Source organism: Cetorhinus maximus, chromosome 5 (assembly GCF_964194155.1).
Source record: "Cetorhinus maximus chromosome 5, sCetMax3.hap1.1, whole genome shotgun sequence".
In the NCBI taxonomy this organism is placed as follows: Eukaryota; Metazoa; Chordata; class Chondrichthyes; order Lamniformes; family Cetorhinidae; genus Cetorhinus; species Cetorhinus maximus.
Window position 1 is genome coordinate 30678557 of NC_135883.1, and position 23404 is coordinate 30701960.

At 40.4% G+C, this 23404-nt stretch overlaps 1 protein-coding gene across 5 annotated transcripts in view; it reads right to left on the reverse strand.

The window, feature by feature from the left end:
* Positions 1 to 23404, reverse strand: part of LOC144680554 (kinase D-interacting substrate of 220 kDa-like) — a 184260-nt gene that overhangs the window by 153609 nt on the left and 7247 nt on the right. The window contains exons 1-2 of one of the 5 annotated variants that reach the window (XM_078541656.1): positions 1172 to 1188; positions 577 to 657 (exon numbers count right to left, since the gene is read on the reverse strand). The exons of 3 other annotated variants lie outside the window; for them this stretch is intronic. The gene's annotated coding sequence lies outside the window, so the exon portion shown is untranslated. Of the gene's footprint in view, positions 1 to 576; positions 658 to 1171; positions 1242 to 23404 lie in introns of those variants that run through there. One more of the 5 variants, XM_078541657.1, reaches the window with a different exon arrangement.

Here is a 23404-nt window from a genome sequence, read left to right on the forward strand (position 1 = left end):
AAATTAGCCCTTAAATTCCCTCAGTCACCAAAGTCCAACTTAGGCACCCTACTGCAGCCCAAAGCAGCACTCCAGTTCTTCTTCACATGGTGTGATTAACACTTATTAAGTTCATCTAAGCAAAGTGGAGTCGTCAAAATAAACAACTAGACGATTTGTGGGAAAGGGGCAGGGGTGAGAAGCTCAGGTTGTTCTGAATGGGCAAAGTGGCCCTCCTTATTCACATTTTATGATCATGTGACAAGATACAGGCAAAATGTGGTACCTGAACTTAAGAGGTGATAAAAGGAATTATCCATCCAGAAAGTTCTTACAGTTTCACCACCCAATCCCAGGCATCATTAGTTACTATAGTAGTTTGAACTGGTGTTTCCAAGGCAACTTGGCATTAAGACTGTTAAATTAAGACTGTTGGGTCCCCTCATTCACCTATCTCTTTAACTAACGATGTTTTAAAGAATTGAGAATTAAACAGTGGCATGATGAAGGACAGCAGATTGGAGTACCTGAATTATTGTCAAATCAGACACAGAACAATAAATAACAAATGAACAGGACACTCAGTAGAGTGCATACCTCAGCCATGCTGAATGTCATTACATTATACAGCTCTTCCTTGAGGCTTTTCCCTGCCTGGTTGATGCTCCATAATTAGAGCTGAAAAGAGAAATTTTATTAAGAGTTTCCATCTCACTGGGGAGGCTTCAATCAATCTACATTCAAAAACCTGCTCACATTTTGACAGCTGTGACAAATTGCACCACAGCAGCTGAGATAATCCACAACAATCTAAATAAAACAACCCGCAACATTCAAAACAAAAAGTCAATTTGTCTCGTTTCTCAATGTTAACGGGTCCTTTAAAAAAATTCCAGGATCCAGATCCGCATCTTTGCCAAAACGTAATCAGCTCTAACTTGGGCCATATCCTGTGTACCAAGTTTCATTGAAATCCATCTATTTCTTTGTAAATAATATGTCTCAAAAACCATGGCAAAAGCATTACCTTCACCCAATTTCAGTGCTGGAGGTAGAGAGGGAAAGGCAATACAAGAAAAAAAATTAAAATATCAACTACATGCAGGAATGAAACTGAACAGGTTAAAATTGCTCCCTTTCTGGACATAAGGCGCTAATTGGCATTGTAGTACATTGCTAAAAATATACTTACAGTGCCAAGTTCCATCCCAAACATTCTGCAGAAAGTTTAATGGACAATTCATTTGCAAATCCAGCAAGTTCTTAAAAATAAAAGGTTAAGGGTGTAAATTAACCAGCAAATACTGAAGATTTGCAACACACTACATATCTCAAACTCCTGAATTTCCTGGCTGATTTGCACATTAACAACCACTACACAATTTTTTTCTAGTAAGATTTGACCCATTGCATTGAGATTTCCTTCTAAACAATAGTATGTGCAGGCTGGATCTTCTGCTCTCATATCAACATGCACCACATTACATCAATATAAAAGTGATAACAATCATTAGATGCAAATATGCAGGAGTTCCTCAGGGTAGTGTCCGAGGCCCAACCATCTTCAGCTACTTCATCAATGACCTCCCTTCCACCATAAGGTCAGAAGTGGGCATGTTCACTGATGATTGTACAATGTTCAGCACCATTCACAGCTCTTCAGATACTGAAGAAGTCCATGTCCAAATGCAGCAAGGCCTGGACAATATCCAGGCTTGGGCTGACAAGTGGCAAGTAACATTCATGCCATACAAGTGCCAGGCAATGACCATCTCCAACAAGAGAGAGGCTAACCATCGCCCCTTGACATTCAATGGCATTACCATCACTGAATTCCCCATTATCAACATCCTAGGGGTTACCATTGACCAGAAACTGAACTGGACTAGCCAAATAAATACTGTGGCTACAAGAGCAGGTCAGAGGCTAGGAATCCTGTGGCAAATAACTCATCTACTGTCTCCCCAAAGCCTATCCACCATCTACAAGACACAAGTCAGGAGCATGATGGAACGCTCTCCACTTGCCTGGATGAGTGCAGCTCCAACAACACTCAAGAAGCTTGACACCATCCAGGACAAAGCAGTCCACTTGATTGGCAGCCCACCCACAAACATTCACTCCCTCCACCACCAACACATAGCTGAAGCAGTGTGTACCATCTACAAGATGCACTGCAGAAACTCACCAAGGCTTCTTAGACAGCACCTTCCAAATCCATGACCGCTACCACCTAGAAGGACAAGGGCAGCAGATGCATGGGAAGAGCACCACCTGCAAGTTCCCCTCCAAGCCATTCACCATCCTGACTTGGAAGTATATCACCGTTCCTTCACTGTCGCTGGGTCAAAATCCTAGAATTCCCTTCCTAACAGCACTGTGGGTGTACCTACATCATACAGACTGCAGCGGTTCAAGATGGCAGCTCACCACCACCTTCTCAAGGGCAATTAGGAATGGGAAATAAACGCTGGCCTAGCCAGCGACACCCACATCCCATTATTGAATAATAAAATGTTTAAAGCATGCTGGGTAAAGTGGTCAAGAAACAAGCTCAGTTGTACACTGCCTTTTAAACCTCTAAACAATATATATATTTTGATGAGATGCAAGTCTGACAGAAATTCAACAGGGCTCCAAAAAAGTACTTTTTTTGAGTATCATAATTTTAAATATATGCTATCCTTCTAAGTTTTGCCTCTAGGTTATGCATCCAGTCTTTCACCACCTCTATTTTTTATGGTGCCATACAACACAAACCACAAATCTAGTTCCAAGAAAAATTTTAATTTTTTAAAAATCATATTTGCAACTCAATAAGCACTTCTGGCTAAATTAACTGTAGTTCTCTTTTTCAAACTATAACATATTCTGCACCCTAAGTTGATCTTTCAACAGAAACAATTTATGACAAGCCAACATAATACCCTGAAGCAATGTGCACATTTAACGAGTATGATGGTAATTGTAAACATGAAACAGAAAATGTTATTTCCTCTGGCTTAACTAATTTATGGTTATGAAACAGTTGCAGATTTGCATTAGTTCAAACAAATGAACAAAATTATAATAGCAAGATTGCTTAAATTGTTTCACTCATGTAAGGGATAGAAACTATCATCTTTTGTGCAGCCACGTTTATCGCATGTCAGGGCAGCTTACGACAACTCCTGTCTTACGAAAAGCATTTCAACATCCTTTGAAAAATGCAACCAACAGACCATGAACAGAACACAGATCAAAAATTGCCCAGAAGCTAATTTAAAAATTGAGACTCGCATTTTAAATTATTTTGCTTCTCAAACAAAACCCATGGAATTGCGTTAATTTACAGTAGAGAAATTATTGCTCATTACATCCAAGACCCTTCATGAAATTCACTATAAGAAATTAAAATATCAAAAGATCGGAGGTTAAAAACATTTTAATATTAATGAAATAAACAAGTAGTACCAACATTGCATCACAGCTGTGGGTATAAAATTTAACCTTGGAATAAATAATGCATGAGTAAAGATGAATGCTATATCCTGCCTAATTATTTCAACTCTTCTCTGCAGCTTATTTGGCTTCCTTTGTGACAGCAAGACAGATAAAAATCAGAGTCAGGGATTTTCTTCCCCCACTTTAAATCCACCCCACTGGCAAACTACTTATATAAAATGGCAAAGCATAAAATTCTATCCATTAAATATTTGCCATTGTTTTTAAATTTCAACATTAGAAATTCAATCTGTTTACGATCTGCAGTCATTTCTTCCAGCATACACTTCTGAAATCTTGACAAAACATTGCACAAATTATTCTGAAAGCAGAGAACTAGATGATGTTGTCAAAATCAATGTTGTGAAGTAAATTTTTACAAAGATGTAAAGTTGAAATGACATCCCAAAACACACATTATACAATTATACAATCCTGAAGACCTTGTTGTTCATTTTAATAAGTGCTTTGTCTTCACCAGAACAGGGTTCGTGCTAAAATTGGAAAATGTTGCATTTTGGACCAGAATTAAAGGAAAATCTGTTATCTGCTGGAAATCTGAAACATAAACATGCAAGATAAGTTTCAGGCAAGGATGAAATGCCAAATTATTCCAATACAAAATACATTTGGATATTTTTTGTTTTATTCAGAAACAAAATCATAACATGCATAAATAAGATTTTAAAAAGTGAGATTAAACATTAATCATCTGCAACATTAAAATAAAACTTCACAAAAACTTGAATGTTTAAAATGTGCTATGAAGAGATCTCACTTAATACTATCTTTGCACCCTACTATAGCATTTCAGTGTCTCAATTATAATTGGTTTGAATTTCATGCACACACTATCATGAATTACAGAACATATTGGGTTAATCTTCTAATTCTACTTTGCAATAGTTTTCCTGGGAAACAGAGCCATCACCAGAATTTTCCAAACAGGCAGTGGTAATATGTATGAAATAGATTTTTAATCTGCCATTTAGCAAATTCTAACTGCTTTAACATTAGAAATTCAAATCTGTTTACAATCTGCAGTCATATAATATACATATTATTTACATGTTAAGTAACTTCACAGACACCAGCGGCCAGAAATTTAACATTTAAAGGAAGTATTTCATAATTTTCAACTAATTTATATTCCATTGAAAAATAAAAAGCAATGATGGGTGTTAGGAATGAATTTCAGCTTTAAAGCTTAAGTTTGATTTGTATTTTTCTATCTGTGTGTTAAGAAAAGGTCAAGTTGAGTTTTTATTTCACTTTAAAAGGTGTCTGCATTTCTAATGAGAGTTTACGACTGTTGGGCAAATTAAGTAAACACAAGAGTAGAAAAACTGGGCTGTTGCTTAGCAACAGGGGTCCAGAGAGGCAGCTCCCTCCCACAGACACACAAAGAAGAAACAAGAAACAGCAGTTTTTGAGTTCAGTTTTGAATACAGCTGCCAGGCAGAAGCAGCCTAGAAGAGGCAGATAGCCAGTCCGAAGCTAAAGTTGGCTGAAAGTAGCTACCAGAAAGAGACTGCAGCAAAAGGGACAGATAGCAAGTCCCAAGCTAAAGAAGAAAGTTCCAAAATCCTGGGGAGTGGATCAGGAGAAAGTCCTGAGCAGACCTTCTAGTCAAAAGGACAGGAACCTGGAAAAGGTCCTGTTAAGTGAAGTTAAGAGTGAGGGGCAGAGAAAGGCTGCAAGCTTCAAGCTGTAGGGAGCAGAGTCAAAGTGACTGAAAGGCTTATGAGAAGTCAGAAGGTCCAAAAAGGCAAATGAAGGTCTGTAACTCTTTGCTATGGGCATGTGAAGCAGTGCTGTACTGTTGACGGCTGAGTCGGTGAGGGAGAATGCGTGGAAAAAAGCTTAAGTGCATGTGGTGACCCAGGGAAGAAGAGTTTGAAACCCTGGAGGTGAACCCTTGCAGAAGGCGTTGGGAGAGGAAGCGCCTGTTTAGGAGAAGATTCCAAGGCGAGTTCTTGGAAAGTGGAGATTGGAAACCATTGTGTGAAAGATGGAGTTTAGTGAGACTGATTAACTCATGGTGTAACAAGCGTCTGGGAGAAGTTGAGGAGAGATCCATAGCATCTGTCTAGGGTGGCATCTGTCACTTAGTTTCAGAGTGTTGTGTGTCTGACCACAGGTCCCCAGTTGATTTACGTGGGCTGTGCTTACTGTGAACATCAGAGTATAAAGATAAGATTTTGTAACTTGTGCTTTCCTTACAAATCTATATGTATATCTGTAAAGGTATAGTCGTGGGTGAAAGAGTATTGTAATATAGTTCATATTTTCTTGTTTAATAAATGTTTTATGCTTTTGTTAAAAGTTCATTAGCTGACTCCGGTGACTCTGTTCAGTAGCCCCTCTCCACATAACTAAATAATCAAATAAAAGTTAGGATCTATCAGGCTGGGTTCCATCCTGGGATCAGGCTTGTCCAGTGGTAATCTTAGCTGGGGATCATAACAGTAGCAGAAAAGTAAAAGAAGAGGCTTATGCTATTGCAAGAGTAATAAGCCTGAAGACTGGGAGAGTTTTAGTTATCAGAAAAGCACTACCACAAAATTGAGAGAGAGAAAAAATACAAAGAGTAAACTCGCAAGAAATATAAAAACAGTTTGCAAGAACTTCTACAAGTATGTTAAAAAGAGTAGCAAAATTAAATGTGGATCCTTTTAAGGCTAAGACAGGGGAAATCATAATGGGGAAATAAGGAAATGGTAGAATTGATAAATAAATACTTTGCATCTCTTACTATGAAGTCAGATACAAAATACATAAATAATGGAGAACCAAGGATCTAAAAAGAGAGTGAGGAATTTAAAGTATTTATTAGGAAAGAAAAATCCACTGGGTCGGATGGCCTACATCCTAGGGATGTAAAAGAGGTGGCTTCAGAGGTAATGAATGCACTGCTTGTGACCATCCATAATGCCCAATTTTCTGTGACGGCCCCAGTAAATTGGAAAGTAGTAAATGTAACACCACTACTCAAGAAAGGAGGGAGGGGGAAAAACAAGGAACCACAGGCCAATTAGCCTGACATCAGCCACCAGGAAAATACTGGAATCCATTATCAAGGAAGTGGTAACAGGGCACTTGGAAAGTCATAACATCATTAGGAAGAAGAAAACTAAAGAACGTATGCAAACCACAAGCTACCCTACCTGTTTACAATCACAAAACTTGAAACTCCCTTCAATTACTTTCCTCCCCTTTTGGTCTCATGCTGCTTCATCCTTTTCTTTATTCATTCATGGGATGTGGGCTTCACTGGCTGGGCTGGCATTCATTGCCCAACCCTAATTGCCCTGCAGAAGGTGGTGATCAGCTGCCTTCTTGAACCGCTGCAGTCCATGTGGTGTGGGTACACACACAGTGCTGTTAGGAAGGGAGTTCCAGGATTTTGACCCAGCGACAGTGAAGGAACGGCGATATATTTCCAAGTCAGGGTGGCCGGTGGCTTGGAGAAGAACTTGCAGGTGGTGGTGGTTCCAAGTGTCTGCTGCCCTTGTCCTTCGACATGGTAGTGGTTGTGGGTTTGCAAGGTGCTGTCAAATGAGTCTTGGCGAGTTCTTGCAGTGCATCTTGTAGATGGTACACACTACTGCCACTGTGCGTCGGTGGTGAAGGGATGAATGTTTGTGGATGCCAATCAAGCGGGCTGCTTTATCCTGGATGGTGTCGGGCTTGTGTGTTGTTGGGGCTGCACTCATCTAAGCAAGTGGAGAGTGTTCAATCACACTCCTGACTTGTGCCTTGTAGATGGTGGACAGGCTTTGGGGAGTCGGGAGGTGAGTTACTCGCTGCAGGAGAGGTTGAGTAGGTTGGGCCTGTACTCATTGGAGTTTAGAAGAATGAGAGGCGACCTTATTGAAACATGTAATATTCTTAGGAGGCTCGACAGGGTAGACGCGGAGAGATTGTTTCCCCTTATGGGAGAGTCTAGGGCCAGAGGGCATAATCTGACTAAGGGGGCGCCCATTTAAAACAGAGATGAGGAGGAATTTCTTCTCTCAGAGGGCAGTCAATCTGTGGGATTCTTTACAGCAGAGAGATGTAGAGGCTGGGTCGTTAAGTATATTCAAGGCTGAGATAGACAGATTTTTAATCAGTAAGGGAATCAAGTGTTACGGGGAAAAGGCAGGAAAGTGGAGCTGAGATTAGCCATGATCTCATTGAATGGTGAAGCAGACTCAATGGGCCAAATGGCCTACTTCTGCTCCTACATCTTATGATCTTATAGGATTCCTAACCTCTGACCTGCTCTTGTAGCCACATAATTTACATGGTCAGTCCAGTTCAGTTTCTGGGCAATGGTAACCCCTGGGATGTTAATAAAAAATCCTGTTATAATACACAATGCTATGCAGCCTTGTTTATCTTGAGAGCTGATAACATAATGAGGAGATCCCGTCACTCTCCAAACTCCGTTACTCATAGAAGATGCCACTATCAATTTGTCAGGCAAGTGTAAGAAACGTCCAGGATGATGAGGCTGAAGGATACATAACACAAGGTATTGGCCATTTTTCCTTCCTTTTCTCTTTCTACTTAACTCTCTCTCACACTTAGCATGATAGCCTGCTGATGCAATATGCTGCCAAAGATGTGAACTTATGAGCACTGAAATCAATGATATGGCCTCTCAAAAACTTTCCAGGGACCAGGGATGTACAGAATGCAACAGGGAATAAATCAGGGCAAGAAACAGTAATTAAGCTTCATTTAACCTATTTAAAACTCTGTAACTGCTGTGAATGGGTGGCCATTTTATTTGGAGGACCAATGGATTTGAAATAAGGGAGTTCACATTCAAACATATGCAAATGGGCCTGCACAGTTTTATTCCTTGTTGATTTCTGCTGGACTTGATTATTATGGTGCTGCACCAAAGCCTTTTACTTCAAAATCAATTTAAAATAGCCAATGCTATAAATTGATGCCAAAAAGTGAACAAAAATCTTCAACCACTTTATATAATTTTGTGTCAGCAATGAAATTATACAAGAAATGACCACTCATGTGCAGGTGACATAAGAACATAAGAAATAGAAGCAGAAGACTATTGGCCCGTCAAAGTTGTTCCATCATTCAATACGATCATGGCTGATCTTGGTCTTCAACTCCACTTTCCCTGATTACTTACCATATCCCTCGATTCCAAGATACCAAAATATCTGTCTATTGCAACCTTAAATATATTCAATGTTGGCACAACAACGACCCTCTGGGGTAGAGAATTTTAAAGATTCCCAACCCTGTGGGTAAAGAAATTTCTCCTTATCTTAGTCCTAAATGATCAGCGTCTTATTCTGAAACTGTGCCCCCTTGTTCTAGATTTCTCAGCCAGGGCAAACAACCTCTCAGTATCTACCATGTCAAGCCCCTTCATAATGTTGAATGTTTCGATGAGATCACCTCTCAGTCTTCCAAACTCCAGAGGATATAGACCCAATTCACTCAGCCTATCATTGGAAAACTCTCTCATCCCAGGAACCAAATCTAATTAAACTTCACTGTACTGCCAATACAAGTATATCCTTTCTTAAATATGAAGACCAAAATTGCACACAATATTCCACGTGTGGTCTCACCAAATTGTGGGAAGACGTCTTTATTCAGGTACTCCAATCTCCCAAAGTAAGCTGCTTGAGACTATAGTTTGTTAAAATCATTACGCTTTATTTACAACTACTATATACATATTGGGAACTCTGCACGAGGTTAGAACTTCTGTTCCCTCCAGATCTCTGTTACTCTACCATGTGATGTTACATCATCATGTGCTTCCGATATTAACCCTTTACTCTACACTAACTTTGTGTTCCTTGTATGAGTATACCCAGCTCGCTCTAAACATTAACAAGTTCCACACCAAGAATCGAAAAGCAGAATATTTTTTGTGACCAAACTGTAGAACCACACACTTCCACACATCCATCTGCCACTTTGTTGCCCACTCACCTAAGCTGTCTATACCTCTTTGCAGCCCCTCTGGGTCCTCCTCAAATCTTGCATTCCCACCTAGCTTTGTATCGTTAGCAAACTTAGATATCATCAGCAAATTTAGATATCTCTTCATCTAAGTCATTAGTATAGATTAATGTAGACATTAAAAACCCAGAGCAGCTCCTGTGCTAGAAGTAAATAAGACTGGCCTCACCAGTTTCTATTGTCCCAGTGAATGCCAAGTGTGAGCTCATGAGCCAGAACCTTTGTCAATTGCTCTCCATCTGGCAACTACCCTAATAACCAACTATTGCATTATGCTGCCAATTACAGAGATATCAACCTTTAAGTATTGAAATCAGCAAAATTCTCTCTCCAAAACTGCTGCTGGGCAGTTGGTGGTCTGAACTTGGCAGCTGTTTGGCAACCGTGTTACATTGCCTGGATGACCCCCACTTCAATTACTCAGCGCAATGCTTCTGGACTATTTGCACCAAAACGTCCTGCAGCTAGGAACAGATGCTAGGATGCAATGGATGTCAAATCCATAAGACTCATGGAGAATCATGAATTGACATGTCTGCGTTCATCTGCTGCTGCCTACCCTTCCCGCTACTTTAACATGTGCTTCAGTTCACCAGAAAACACAGATGTGTGATAAACACAGCATTATGAGAACCCTCAAGAAGCACAGTAATCATCAGTTTGAGTGCTTATTTCTTAACTCTGAAGAGCTGAAAACTTTTGGGAGAACCAATCTCTAAAAGAAAGTTGCTTTTTGTGAACCACAATTGCTGCCTTGGGCTGCCTGAAAGGAAGCTTCCACAAAATGGTGTGTGAAGGGTTCCATTACTAACTTGTGTGGGATTTCAGTGCATAGCATTGGCACTCTGCAGTCAACTACTGAGTGTGGGGTCACCCGAATGAACACTGCAGCTGGGCCCAATATTTCAAGAGTCTATGGCACCACTAACAATATCATTCAGGTATGCTCATACTGGAGCTTTGAGAGTTATGGGCTCAAATATATCCTTGCCCCTAGACAAGCTGGAAGACAGATTTAATTTATATCACAGATGTCCTAGAGTCTGTACTCCCAAAGACAGTAGCTCTGAGGGATTGGAAACCATGAGCACTCATGAACCCTTAAATCAGCCATAGCAGCCTGCCACTGGAAAAGCACCTCGTAAAAGACACTTGAAATGGGCATTTGAGATTCATATCAGACTGATAATTAGTATGTAGGTATTTCTATCAATCAGTAGAGTTATAATACTTATGTGAAACAGAAGGACTTCAACTTTCGATATGTTATGTGTGTATCAAAGGTGGTGACCTTGCAAACTTTGTTGGTATTTATTGTAGGAACAAAGCACTGGGAGAGATGTTGGAGAATCAGGGAACAGGGATTGTCCAGGTGAAGCATTTAACAAAGAAGCCTAGCTGCAAACCTTCTTGCATCCTTGCCATCCAGTGATCCCACAGTGCCTTCTCACTAATCTTGATGAAGGTCTCCTTCCAACAGGAGCTCCATGTGTCAACCTTTGCAGAGCAATGTCATACAGCAAACCACAATCATACAGGACACACTTTCTAAGTTTCACTGCAGGATGCCACCAGATCTCTCTAGGCAACAAATTGTTACTCTAGGACTCCAATGGTCTCGAGGAAGCTCTAGTTGACCCATGGATCAGACTAATATCATTACCGATATTAAGCCAAGCACGGGTTCCTGAGAAGAGGGGCAAGCTTCGTTCAAATGAATCCAGCCTCTCACTTGCAGTGTGGGGCTACAACGGAGGATTGCCATAATATAAAAGTGTCATTGCAGCTGCCAGGGGAGCAAGCACAGAACCACATGATGCAATGCTAGTGATTACACATTAGTTGTACATTAACAGTGTGGAAGTTCTTCTGTTTCACAAAAGCAATGGGCTTGTGTAAAAGGTGTCTTCAAAACAACTTGGGTGCTGTCAATGATGCAATGGATTTGTGGGAAGGTTGCAATCCATTTGAACCCCAGAGCCCCTTCTTATTGCTTCTACATATCTATGGGGAGTGACAAAACTATTTGAATTAGCAAACAAGGCAGCCATCGGCTTAACACAGACCACACTTTGCATCTTGATTTTCACATCACGATTTAACACTGAAAATCACTATGAAAACATTTAGAATTGGAAAATCCTATCTAAAAGTGTAGCCAGTAAACTATTACATGTTAAAGGCTACCACCACTTTGTGACAGGATAGAGCAGTCTCTCAAATTTCTCTTTCAGCTCCCTGCAACCCCATCAAGTAGCCATGTTTGGCCTGAATTTGATGTGATGGCTTTATTTTAAATTTGTCAGTTTAAATTTTTTTTTTTAAATTTTCAGTTACAAGTCTTTTTTTCTCAGTTGGCCCTCTTCTGGTGCGCTCTCAAGCTTTGGTCCTGGTCTCCTTCTCCACCTTCTTTCCCCCAATATTGGTCTACTGATGCACCCACGGAGCTCACCATCCCACCCAGTTTCAGATCCAGTCCAACTACACTGGCCATTGAAATTCCCCTATCCCCTCAACATCCCCTATCCAGCTCTACCAGGGCCCACTGGCGTTTTTGATGACCTTTCTCAAACTCAGGCATCCTTCAAAAACCTTTTCCTAGGCTTCACGAGGGACAGGCCTCTGAAGTGAGTTTGCAGAATTTCCTGAAGGACTACCCTACAAGATAGTAGGGTTATTTGAGGACACGAAAGGGTTGAGGAGGAGGCAGACAAGTGTGAATACGGTGGCAGTCAAAGTCTAAGCTGCACAGCAACCCAAATGTTCCTGCACAGTATGTAGCATAAGAGACGTTTGGACAACATGTGGATCAAGAAGCTGAAAAAGTCAGACTCTAACAAACCATTGAAATCAGGCTGTGTTTCTTCTAAAAGAAAAGGAAGAAATTGAGATTTGGAATCTTTAATTCATTATTAATAATTGTGACTTGTCTCAGTATGAAACATTATCTGTGGGAAGGTTGAGTATTTATGGTGCATGTGTATTTCATGTATATTTAAATTTACATTGAACTTTTGAATGCTGTTAAGTGGAAATTAATAATTAAACCCTTAACAAATGCTGTTAATTGATAAAGATGATCATTGGCTGATTTAGCGAAATGTAGGAAGCTAGACTGAGGAAGCTGGATGTGATGAGGTCAGTTTGCAAACTCCAGAGAAGGAAGTCAATCATGAGAGACTTAGTAATTTATGGTGTTGGTTTTAGAAAAGTTAAAGCGGAAGTGTTTACTTTGGAGGTGGATATGTGTTAAAACTTATTTTGTGGGAAGTTTGAGAGTTGACCTTCAGAACTCTTAACCAGGTCTTAATCAGAGCATTGGTCACCTCATTGCCATTGTTCAAATTCTTGACAGAATTGGTAGAATTACACTGACAGAATGAAAAGGGGTCAACAATCAAATCAAATGATTTGCTAAGAATCTGAATAATATGTGTTTAAAAGTTTCCTGTTTAAAAAGCTTGCCATAATGTGGATTTTTTTTTATCATGCCCTTAAGCTAGGGCTATAAAGCAACTGAAACAACCAAATTAGTGTACTGATATTGTATCATGGAAAATATATGTAGTTTAATAAAGATCTAAAGATTTCTTCAAAATTCATTATAAGCTAGCAGATCTGCTGCAGCACTGCTTACAGTGAGTCAGGGACTTTATAACAGCTTTAATGGGGTAAATTATATTTAAACCTGGGTCAGGGCAGTTCCAGGATCTGGCTGTGTTGCAACTCCAATTCTTAACGGTTTGAGATCACTGAAGGGACTAGTGGATGGAGTAAGTCTGGGAAGGAAAAGTATGGTATATAGTTATGATGGCCTGGGGATGGGGTTTCCATTGTATGAGGGGGCAGAACTGGCAGAATTTCGGTGTGGGGGGGTGGTGGTGAAGAGCAGGATACAGAGCACCCTTGTGGGGAAGGAAGCTCAGGAGAATGGGATTCAAACTACTTTTTGGCCCTTTTCAACCTCCCTCACTCCACCTCCGCCCCCCCACCCCCACCTCCAGGCGGCCTATTCATTAAAATTTTTAATGAATTTAATTTTTTTTTGCATGGCCGCCCAAGCATGGTCCATAAAGGGACTAACTTGTGTTTGACTTGTGCAGGAACTTTTGGGTTGCTGCATGGCCTTGCAGCTTAGAGGGGGCATTGCCTATGATTGCCACTGTATTCACACTTGACTGCCTCCTTCCTCAACGACTTTTGCGTTCTCAAATATCCCTACCATGTTGTGGGGTAGTCCCTCAGGGAATTCTGCAAACTCACTTCACAAAGGTTTTTCATGGGGGAAAAAGGCTTTTTTTGAGAGGGAAAAAGGTCATCAAAAAGGCCTCTGGGCCCTGGAAGAGTTAGGCAGGAGCTAATGGAGGGGTGCGGGGGTAGGGGAATTTCATGGTCAGTGTAGTTGGACCGGGTGGGTTGGTGAGCTCAGTGGGTGCATCAGTAGACCAATGATGGGAGAAAAAACAGAGCAGCAAACCACTCCTGGCTTCCAGACTGTATAGATTTTGTGAAAGTACGAAGAAGGGATCAATTATCTGTATTGTGAAATTGTACCTGTTCTTTCCCAGAGTCCAGTATCACTCTGGTATTACTCACTTTCCCTAAAAGGGTAAGAGGGGTGGAATAGGGAATCGCCCAAAATTCAGTCCCGAGTTGCAGGGCAACAACTCAAAATCCATCTTTGGCTCTCACTTTAATATGTTTTTCCTGATTGTCAATTTTACCACCTCCAAGTAGTGCATGTCTGGTGTGAAAAACATCACTCCCATAGACACTGATATGGTAACCAAAGCTTTCCAGGTGCAAAGGAGCTGCTGTCGTTCTTTCGAGTCTCACACTGCTCAGGTCCTCAGACAGAGTAGTTTTATGATGGAGTGTTAGGGTTGTGAATTAGAAACGCTACAACTCAGTGGTGTCTTTATCCCCATCCATAGCTGACTACTGAGAGTTCTGAAGATTTTAATTATTGAACTGCAGCACATAGTTCTTTCAATAAAAATGAAGCAAAATGGTAGAGAGTTTAATGTCAAATATTCAAATTAAGATCACAAGTCAATTTAACTGCAGTTACAATTTGCAGAAATTAAGACACAATATATCAAAATACAAAGTATAACAAGGCAACCCATGTGGCAAGTCTCCAATCTCAATTGCTCAACGTGTGGAGGAGATAGCGGACAAGTATTAGTTTTTCATGTCTCACATTGAACATTTAAAATAACATCAATAACAGATTCCCTGAGGTTTCCTGCCTGTTCTTTGTCCCAGAGGTTTGCATAATGTGGGCAAACAAAAAAGCAAATCATTCACAGGTTTATCTTAAAAAAATAAACAATTAGATGATCTTTTAACAACTATGGCAGTGGATCTTGGAGCGGGCTCTCCTGGGTGTCCCTTTAACTCTGACACATGGGTTTGAATATAGCCCAAATCAGACAGTTAAAGAGCATCCAGGAGATGCTTTTCTGTGTTTGGAGTTAAAAATAACTATTAAACAGTGTTTCTATGACATCACAGTCTAATACTGCACTGGCACTGAGGTGCTCAATTCTGATCATCAAACCATAGTGTCAATGTGAAACTAGTTCTGCTTCATACCAATGTGTAAACCTCAATGTGGATTTAGAATCAAGGGCCAACCTAATTCAAACAAAGCAGAGAGAGAGATCCACTATGGATTTACACATCATCTTGCCAACAGTGTCGAGTGTGATGCAAGTGGCAGAAATGAAAAAGGTGTAATATTCCCAAACATGGGAATCCCTCAATTTTGTCAGCACAAAATATACAAAACAAAATATAAATCCATAATACATTTGTAAATTAGAGCTCCACAATTAGACACTAGAATCAGTGGCAAACAAGGCCCAGTTGCCTTGGACAAAGCAATGGCATAGCATTGGCATAGTGCAGGAGGGCAAACAAAGTAATTAAGGTACAGTCAGAGAATGCAGAATTAGATGTTTAATGAATTGCAACTAGCACAAACCATATGAACATACGAATTAGGAGTAGGCCACTCAGCCCCTCGAGCCTGCTCTGGCATTCAATAAGACCATGGCTGATCTGATTGTAACCTCAACTCCACATTCCTGCCTACCCCAATATATTACCCCCAACACCATGAGCTTTAATTTTCTGCAATAACCTTTCATGTGGCACTTTATTAAATGCCTTCTGGAAATTTAAGTACAGTACATTCACCGGTTCCCCTTTATCCACGTGACTCCTCCAAAGAGCTCCAATAAACTGGTTAAGCATGATTTCCCTTTTACAAAACCATGTTGACTCTACCCGATTGCCTTGAATTTTTCTAAGTGCCTGTTATAACATCTTTATTAATAGCTTCTAACATTTTCCCTAAGACAGATGTTAGGCTAACTGGCCTATAGTTTCCTGCTTTCTGTCTCCCTCCCTTTTTGAATAAAGGAGTTACGTTTGCTATTTTCCAATCTAATGGAACCTTCCCCGAATCTAGGGAATTTTGGAAAATTAAAACCAGTGCATCAACTATCTCACTAGCCACTTCTTTCAAGACCTTAGAGTGAAGTCCATCCAACCTGGGGATTTGTCAGCCTGCAGCCCCAACAATTTGCACAATACCACTTCTCTGGCGACTGTAATTTCCCCCCGAGTTCCTTCCTCCCTTCCATTTCCTGATTTACAGTTATTTCCGAGATGTTACTTGTGTCCTCTATAGTGAAGACCGAAGCAAAATACCTGTTTAATTCATCCGCCATCTCCCTACTTGCCATTATCAATTCCACAAATGCCCTCTCTATAGGACCATTCACATTGCTAATCTATAGAACCTCTTAATATCCGTCTTTCTCTCTTACTCTAATTTTTCCCTCCTTATTAATCTTTTTGTCATTCTTTGCTGTGCTTTATATTCTTTCCAATCTTCTGACCTGCCACCAGTCTTTGCGTAATTATATGCTTTTTCTTTAAGTTTGATACTGTCTTTAACTTTTTTAGTTCACCACGGATGGTGAGCCCTCCCCTTGGAATTTTTCTTTCTCATTGGAATGTATATATTCTGTGTATTCTGAAATATCCCACTAAATTTTTATTGATATATCCCTTAACCTCATTTGTGAGTTCACTTTAGCTAGCACTGCCTTCACGCCCTCATAATTGCCCTTATTTAAAGCTTAAAATACTAATCTTGGGCGCGCTCGTTTCTCCCTCAAAATGAATGTAAAATTCAATCATATTATGATTGCTGCTACCTAGGGGTGCCTTCACTAAGAGGTTGTCAATTAATCCTAGCTCGTTGCTTAATACCAGGACTAGTATAGCCTGCTCTCTGGTTGGCTCCAGAATGCGCTGTCCTAAGAAACTATCCTGAAAACATTCTATGAGCTCATCTACGCTACCTTTGCCCATCTGATTTTTCACGTCTATAGGTAGATTAAAATCCCTCATGATTATTGCTGTACCTTTCTGGCAAATTCCCATTATCTATTCTTTTATACTCTGTCCTGTGTAGTTACAATTAGAGGACCAGTGCACCACTCCCACAAGTGACTTCTTGCCTTTATCATTCCTCATCTCAACCCAAACCACTTCTACATCCTGGTTTCCTGAACTTAGGTCATCCCTCTCTATTGTGCTAATACCATCATTAATTAATAGGGCCACCCCTCCATCTTTTCTCAACTTCCTGTCCTTCCTAAATGTCACATAACCTTCAATATTCAGGTCCCAATCTATGTCACCCCGTAGCCATGTCTATCAGATCATACTTATTTATTTCTATTTGCGCTATCAGTTCATGTTTTATTTTGAATGCTTTGTGCATTTAGTTACAGAGCCTTTAGTTTTGTCCTTTTATTATTTTTGTAATGTCTAGCCTTATCAGCTGATTTACTCTTCGATTTGTACTCTGTCCCTTCCTGTAACAGCCGGTTTATCATTTCCCATATTAATACCGGTCTCTCTTGCCTTGTCTCTACTCTGGTTTACCACATCTTCCCAAATTTGATCCCTTGCCCCCACTATTCAGTTTAAAACCCTCTCTACTTCCCTAGTTAGGTGGCTCGCGAAGACACCAGCCTCAGCACGGTTTAGGTGTAGACCATCCCAACGGTACAGATCCCACTTTCCCCAATACTGGTGCCAGTGTCCCACAAACCGGAACCCACTTCTCCCACACCAGTCTTTAAGCCACGCATTCATTCCTTTAATCTTATTTGTCCTATGCCAATTTGCACATGGTTCAGGTATTAATCCAGAAATTATTACCTTCTTAATTTGGTGCCTAGCTTGTCATACTGACAATGCAGAGCCTCCTTCCTCATTCTGCCTATGTCGTTGGTACCTACTTGGACCACGACCACTGCAAGTTCTTCTCCAACCCTGAAAAGATGTCCCGAACCCTGGTACTGGACAGGCAACAAAGCCGTCTTTGCTACAGAGAACAGTGCCAATCCCCCTTACTATACTGTCCCCTACTATCATTACATTCCTTTTTGCTCCTCTCACTTGGATGGATTCCTGTACCACCGTGCTATAGTCAGTTTGCTCATCCACCCTGCAGCCCCCACTTTCTTTCAAGCAAACTGAGAGAACCTCAAACCTGTTGGACAATTGCAGAGGCTCACATTCTTGCCCTCTGGGTCACCTTACCTGCCTCACTCGCAGTCACACCCTCCTGTCCTTGGCCACTGACCAAATCAGAAGACCCTATCTTAAGTGGTGTGACTGCTTCCTGCTATAAAGCATTCAGATAACTTTCCCCCTACCTGATGTGTCGCAGAGTCTGCAGCTCAGCTTCCAACTCAATGACTTTGAGCCGAAGTTCTTCAAGCCACAAACACTTACCGCAGACGTGCTTGCCCTGGATCACAATGTTATCCAGGAGCTCCCACATGCTGCAGCCTTGACACATCACCCATCTTGCCACTCTTAATTTGTTTTAAAAATTATTTAATTATATTAACCACTTATTTATGTTGCTTTCTTATATATTTTATTAACTTTACCACCAAATTGCGTACTATTTTAAACCTTAGGGATAGAATAGAACTTACCCACTTACCAGATACTCACCAAACAGCTAGCTTCTTTCCCTGTAGTAGAGCAAGAACCATTTTCTTTGGGGTGAGAAAGATAGAAAAAGGAAACAAACAACTCCTTCTCCCAACTCCCCTCTCACCAAACTCCAAGTCTTCACTCAGTTAGTCAGCTGCACTCCAGTTTGCCAAGGCTGCACTAAAGAACCTGAATTTATAGTAAACTGAACTGGGGCTACAGTAACCAAATTCAACCAGTTAGCTAATTAACTGCTCCTACAGCTGAGAGAGAGTTTACCCTGTCTAAACTGCAAGTAAAGAGGAACTTAGCTTGCTTATACAGTACATTCCAGTTACTGCTAATTACAGACTAGATCAGATTTTAAGAGCAAAATTTAAGAACAAAATGAACACTTAAAACTCTCACCTCTCACCAAACTCCAAGTCATCACTCAGTTAGTCAGTTTGTCAAACCACTCATTGGTGTGCTAAGTACATCTGGACAAAAGATGAGTATGCCTATTGTGAACTATCGGATTTAAAAAACCAGGGTTGAGAGGAACATCATTAATAACAACTTAGGGAAAAATACAAATAGCTGATTACTCGTTTTCATAGCTCTAGTTATTAAGCGGTCATAAGCACAATTGTTTAAACCTATAATTATTTATGATCTCTGTTGAGATCAGCAACTTTTTAAAAACAGACATTCAAAATCCCAGTTATTTACCGAGAGAATGAAGCCGTTAGATTCCACAGTTTAAAGCAAAAGAATTTTTGCTGTACAAGAGTCAAACAAAGCAAACATTAAATACTATCTTGAGCAACCACCTATACTCTAAAACCCAGAATCAACATAAGTTAAACATGAATTAACAGGCAAATTGTGATCGATTATAAATTATAAATTCCACATTAAATGGCAGATACATATAAGACAGATCTTACGAATTGGCTCGGCAGTCCACTCAGTGCATAGGTCATCAATCTCAGTCATAAAGACCTTCAGAAGTCAGCCTTCCTCACAAAGAATTTCAGCTCCTCTTCTAGAATTTAGCCTGATCCCCAGATGACAGCAGGACATAACCAATACAAGTACCATGGGCACGGTCTTCACCAAAAACGGCGCATAGCTGCAGAATCTCCTCAGCTCAGCAACATAGTCTAGATGGCGTAGGTCCATCAATGTTACCTTCAAAAGAAACAGCTACAGCAGCTGTTTCTGCCCAATCTCAGCTTCCGGATCTAGCTTCCATCTTCTTCAGCCTGCCTGTACTGCACCACAGGGATCATCAGCTGAGCTCTGATGGCTCTGTGTTTTTATATATTTTCAACCAGCTTCAAGCTCCCAGAGTTTTGGTTTTCGGTCTCAGTTTCAGTCTTAGGTCAGTTTTCTTTCTCAGATTCCCTTTTCACTTAGGTCTGTCTCAAAAAATACATGCTTTGAAACCACAAATTCCATCACTTTTTTCATTTACTACGTAGGGCATGCATCCCTTAGCTGGGCAGCACACTTGGAGCTGCACACTTATACCACTAAATACAGCTTCATAAACTTCAGATAGGGCAGATTCCCAGACCAACAGCAGTATTAATGCACGAGGAAAACTGACTTTGTCCTGGTTAGTATATATAAAACAATGCTAACTAATGTTTTGTAAACAACAGCATTTTGAGTAAAATAAATGTTTACATTTGTACAGCCCACACAAGGCGGCACATATTAACACTATCAAAATAATAGCCTCTGAAAAAGATCACATGTACAACCATTAAAATATTTACCTACACATTAGGCATAAAATATAGTAATATATATATATATATAGTGTATATATAATATAATAATAATATATATGATATATATATATATATATATATACACATATAGTGTAGTAATATCGATAAAGAAACACATCTCTGGTCAAAACCCAGGGCGAACAACATATATAGTATACAACAATTTACATTTATATAGCACCTTTAATTCAATAAAAAGATCTCCTATGAAGTACTTTGAGATATCTTTTTACGCTCTTATGCTCCTATGAAGTACTTTGAGATCTTAAATCAGGAAGAATCTTACACCAAGCCTAGGAGAAGACATGAGGGCAGGTGTCCAAAAACTTGGTCAAATGGCAGATTTTAATGACTGTCTTAAGGGAGGAAAGATGGAGAGGTTTGGGGAAGAAATTCCAGAGCTTAGGGCCAAGGCTGCTGCATTTCACATCTTTCTTTTGTGATTGACATTTTTTTTAAAATAGTTGACATTTCTTTGGATAATCTTTCAGAGGTTAGAACAGGAGCTCACTAGGTCTTTGTCAATATTTGCAAAGAAAGACTTTTACAAACACATGTAAATCACTTAAAATTTTTAACTATATTCAAAGTTAAATCATTAATAGAGCAATTATTGAAAAATCAATTTTTAAAAACAAAACGTCATTAAAAGGTAGAGACCTATCCTGTTCAGACATTCTGTCCAACCTTCTCTAAATTTGTACTGAATTGCAGCTATACACTAAACAAAATTTCAAACTGCATCATTTCTAGTTTACAAAACATGGAGATGACAACATAGACAAAAACAGAAGTAAAAGTCTGCTGAAATACAGCTGATTCAAATCTAAATATAGATTTTTGGTGATTAAAGTATTTAATTTAAAAACCGTTCTAGCAAACAAAGATTTGAGACAAATTACACTGAAGATGTCAGCATGGATCAGCGGGATGCACCCTCACTTCTGAGTCATAATGCCCTAGGTTCAAGTCCCACTCCAGTACTTGAAGCGATACTCCAATGCAGTACTGAATGCATGCTGCACAATTGGAAGTACTGTCTAGCCGGGTGGCACGCGCCTGTAATCCAGCTACAGGGAGGCTGAGGCTATCGGATTGCTTGAGGCCAGGAGTTCTGGGCTGCTGCGGACTATGCCAATCAGGTGTCCTCAGTCCTCACTAAGCTGGGCATTGATATGGTGTCCCTAGAGGAATCCGGGATCACCAGGTCGTGTAAAGAATTGGCCCAGGTCGGAAATGGAATAGGTCACAGCCCATGTGCCCATCGGTAGTCCGGGGGGGGGTTGCGTAGTGGTATGTCACTGACATTTTAATCCAAAAGACCTACCTAATGCTCTGAGAACATGGGTTCAAATCCCACCACAGTAGCTGGTAAAATGTTGTATTCTGAAGGGCAAAGTCATCATGGCAAAGCACAAGAAAGCAGGAGCTGGCAAGAAGGGCACTAAGAAAATCACTAAGAGGGACCCGCTGAAGTGCGGCAAGAAATGGTAAAGAGCCAGGAAGGAGAGTTACTCTGTCTACATCTACAAAATGAAGAAGCAGGTTCACCCCAACACCGGCATCTCCTCCAGGGCCACAAGTATCATGAACTCGTATGTGAACGATACCTTCAAGCGCCTCATGGGCAAGGCTTCCCGTCTGGCCCATTACAAGCACCAGCTCCCAGGAGATCCAGGCCACCGTGCGCCTGCTGCTGGCCGGGGAACTGGCCAAGCATGCCGTGTTGGAGAAAACAAAGGCAGTGACCAAGTACACCAGCTCCAAGTAAAACTCGACAAGATCTACACTGAAGATTTCACATTTGAAGTTGGAATATTAACTGTGCTGTCAGCTTAGTTGGTTACTGATCCACACAGAACAGCAAGCTCTACGATAGTCCCCAAGCTTTAGCTGTAGCAGTGCTGCAATTAACTAAGGGAGGGGAAAACAGGTCAGAATTCCTATTCCTGAATGCAACCCCAACTGTAAATGGCACACACACGTTGGTTAGAATCATGTCTTTACATTCAGCCCTCCCCATCACCCATTTCCCCCATGCCTTTTAAGTGATTTAAGCACAGGAAACTGAGGCATTTCGGTCTTACCTCAGCATAAAAAAGGCAAGAAATAAACTACTGTAATCCATAATTACTATAAAAATAACATTTTATACTTGCCATACTGGGCCATTTTCCGACTTACCTGTTAGCAACATACACAAAAGTTTTATCAAGTTAAACAGATTTAAGAGCATGACTTTTAACGATAAAGCTTCCACAAATGACAATAGAAGACAGGATGATACACCATTTATTTCTGGATACTTAATCCAAATTTGCATGGATCGCTTTATTACGAAACACTTGTTTAATGATTCATTTAAACTCTCTCATCTGTTTATAAGCATTCTTTCATTACATCAGACCCATTAAGTCACTCTCACCCCAAATTATGCGGATTTAAAAAGATTAAACATTTATTTTCCATTTATCTTTCTCTTCCAATTTCTCCCCTCAACATCACCGATCACCCTCCAGCACTTATCCCAAATTGGTCACTTATCATGTGACCTATCAACTGTCATCAGGCTATTATTAATGCATGTGCACTTTGGGCGCAATCGGTTAGCGAGTTCGGCTGTTAACCGAAAGGTTGGTGGTTCGAGGCCACCCAGGGGCCAAGCTGTCACTGTTTTAGAGGTGTCAGCTGTGGCTCAGTTCATAGCACCCTTTGAATCAGAGGGTTGTGGGTTCGTGTCCCACTCCTGGAAAAAAAAAACCAAGAACTGTGATTGTACTCGAAAGAAGTTGCAATCTGTGACTGTTGGTAACTCGAAAGAGTTTCCAGCAAAGGAACCTAATAGGAGAACTTTCCTTTCTCAATCAAAAGATGCTGAAGTCAACTAACCAAACACACACCCAGGATCAAATTTTAAAACCTCAAAACCTACACCACTCAATTTTTGACTACCTTAACAAGTCTGCATTCTATCCAAGCTGAGTCACTGGTTAGTTTTAAATCACAGGGCAACAGCAATTAAGATATCTGATAGCAATGTGGTGAAAACAATAAATTCACAAATGAAATGGACCAACACAGAACTCTCACCAAGAAATGATAATAAGATAAAACAAAGAAACCTCATA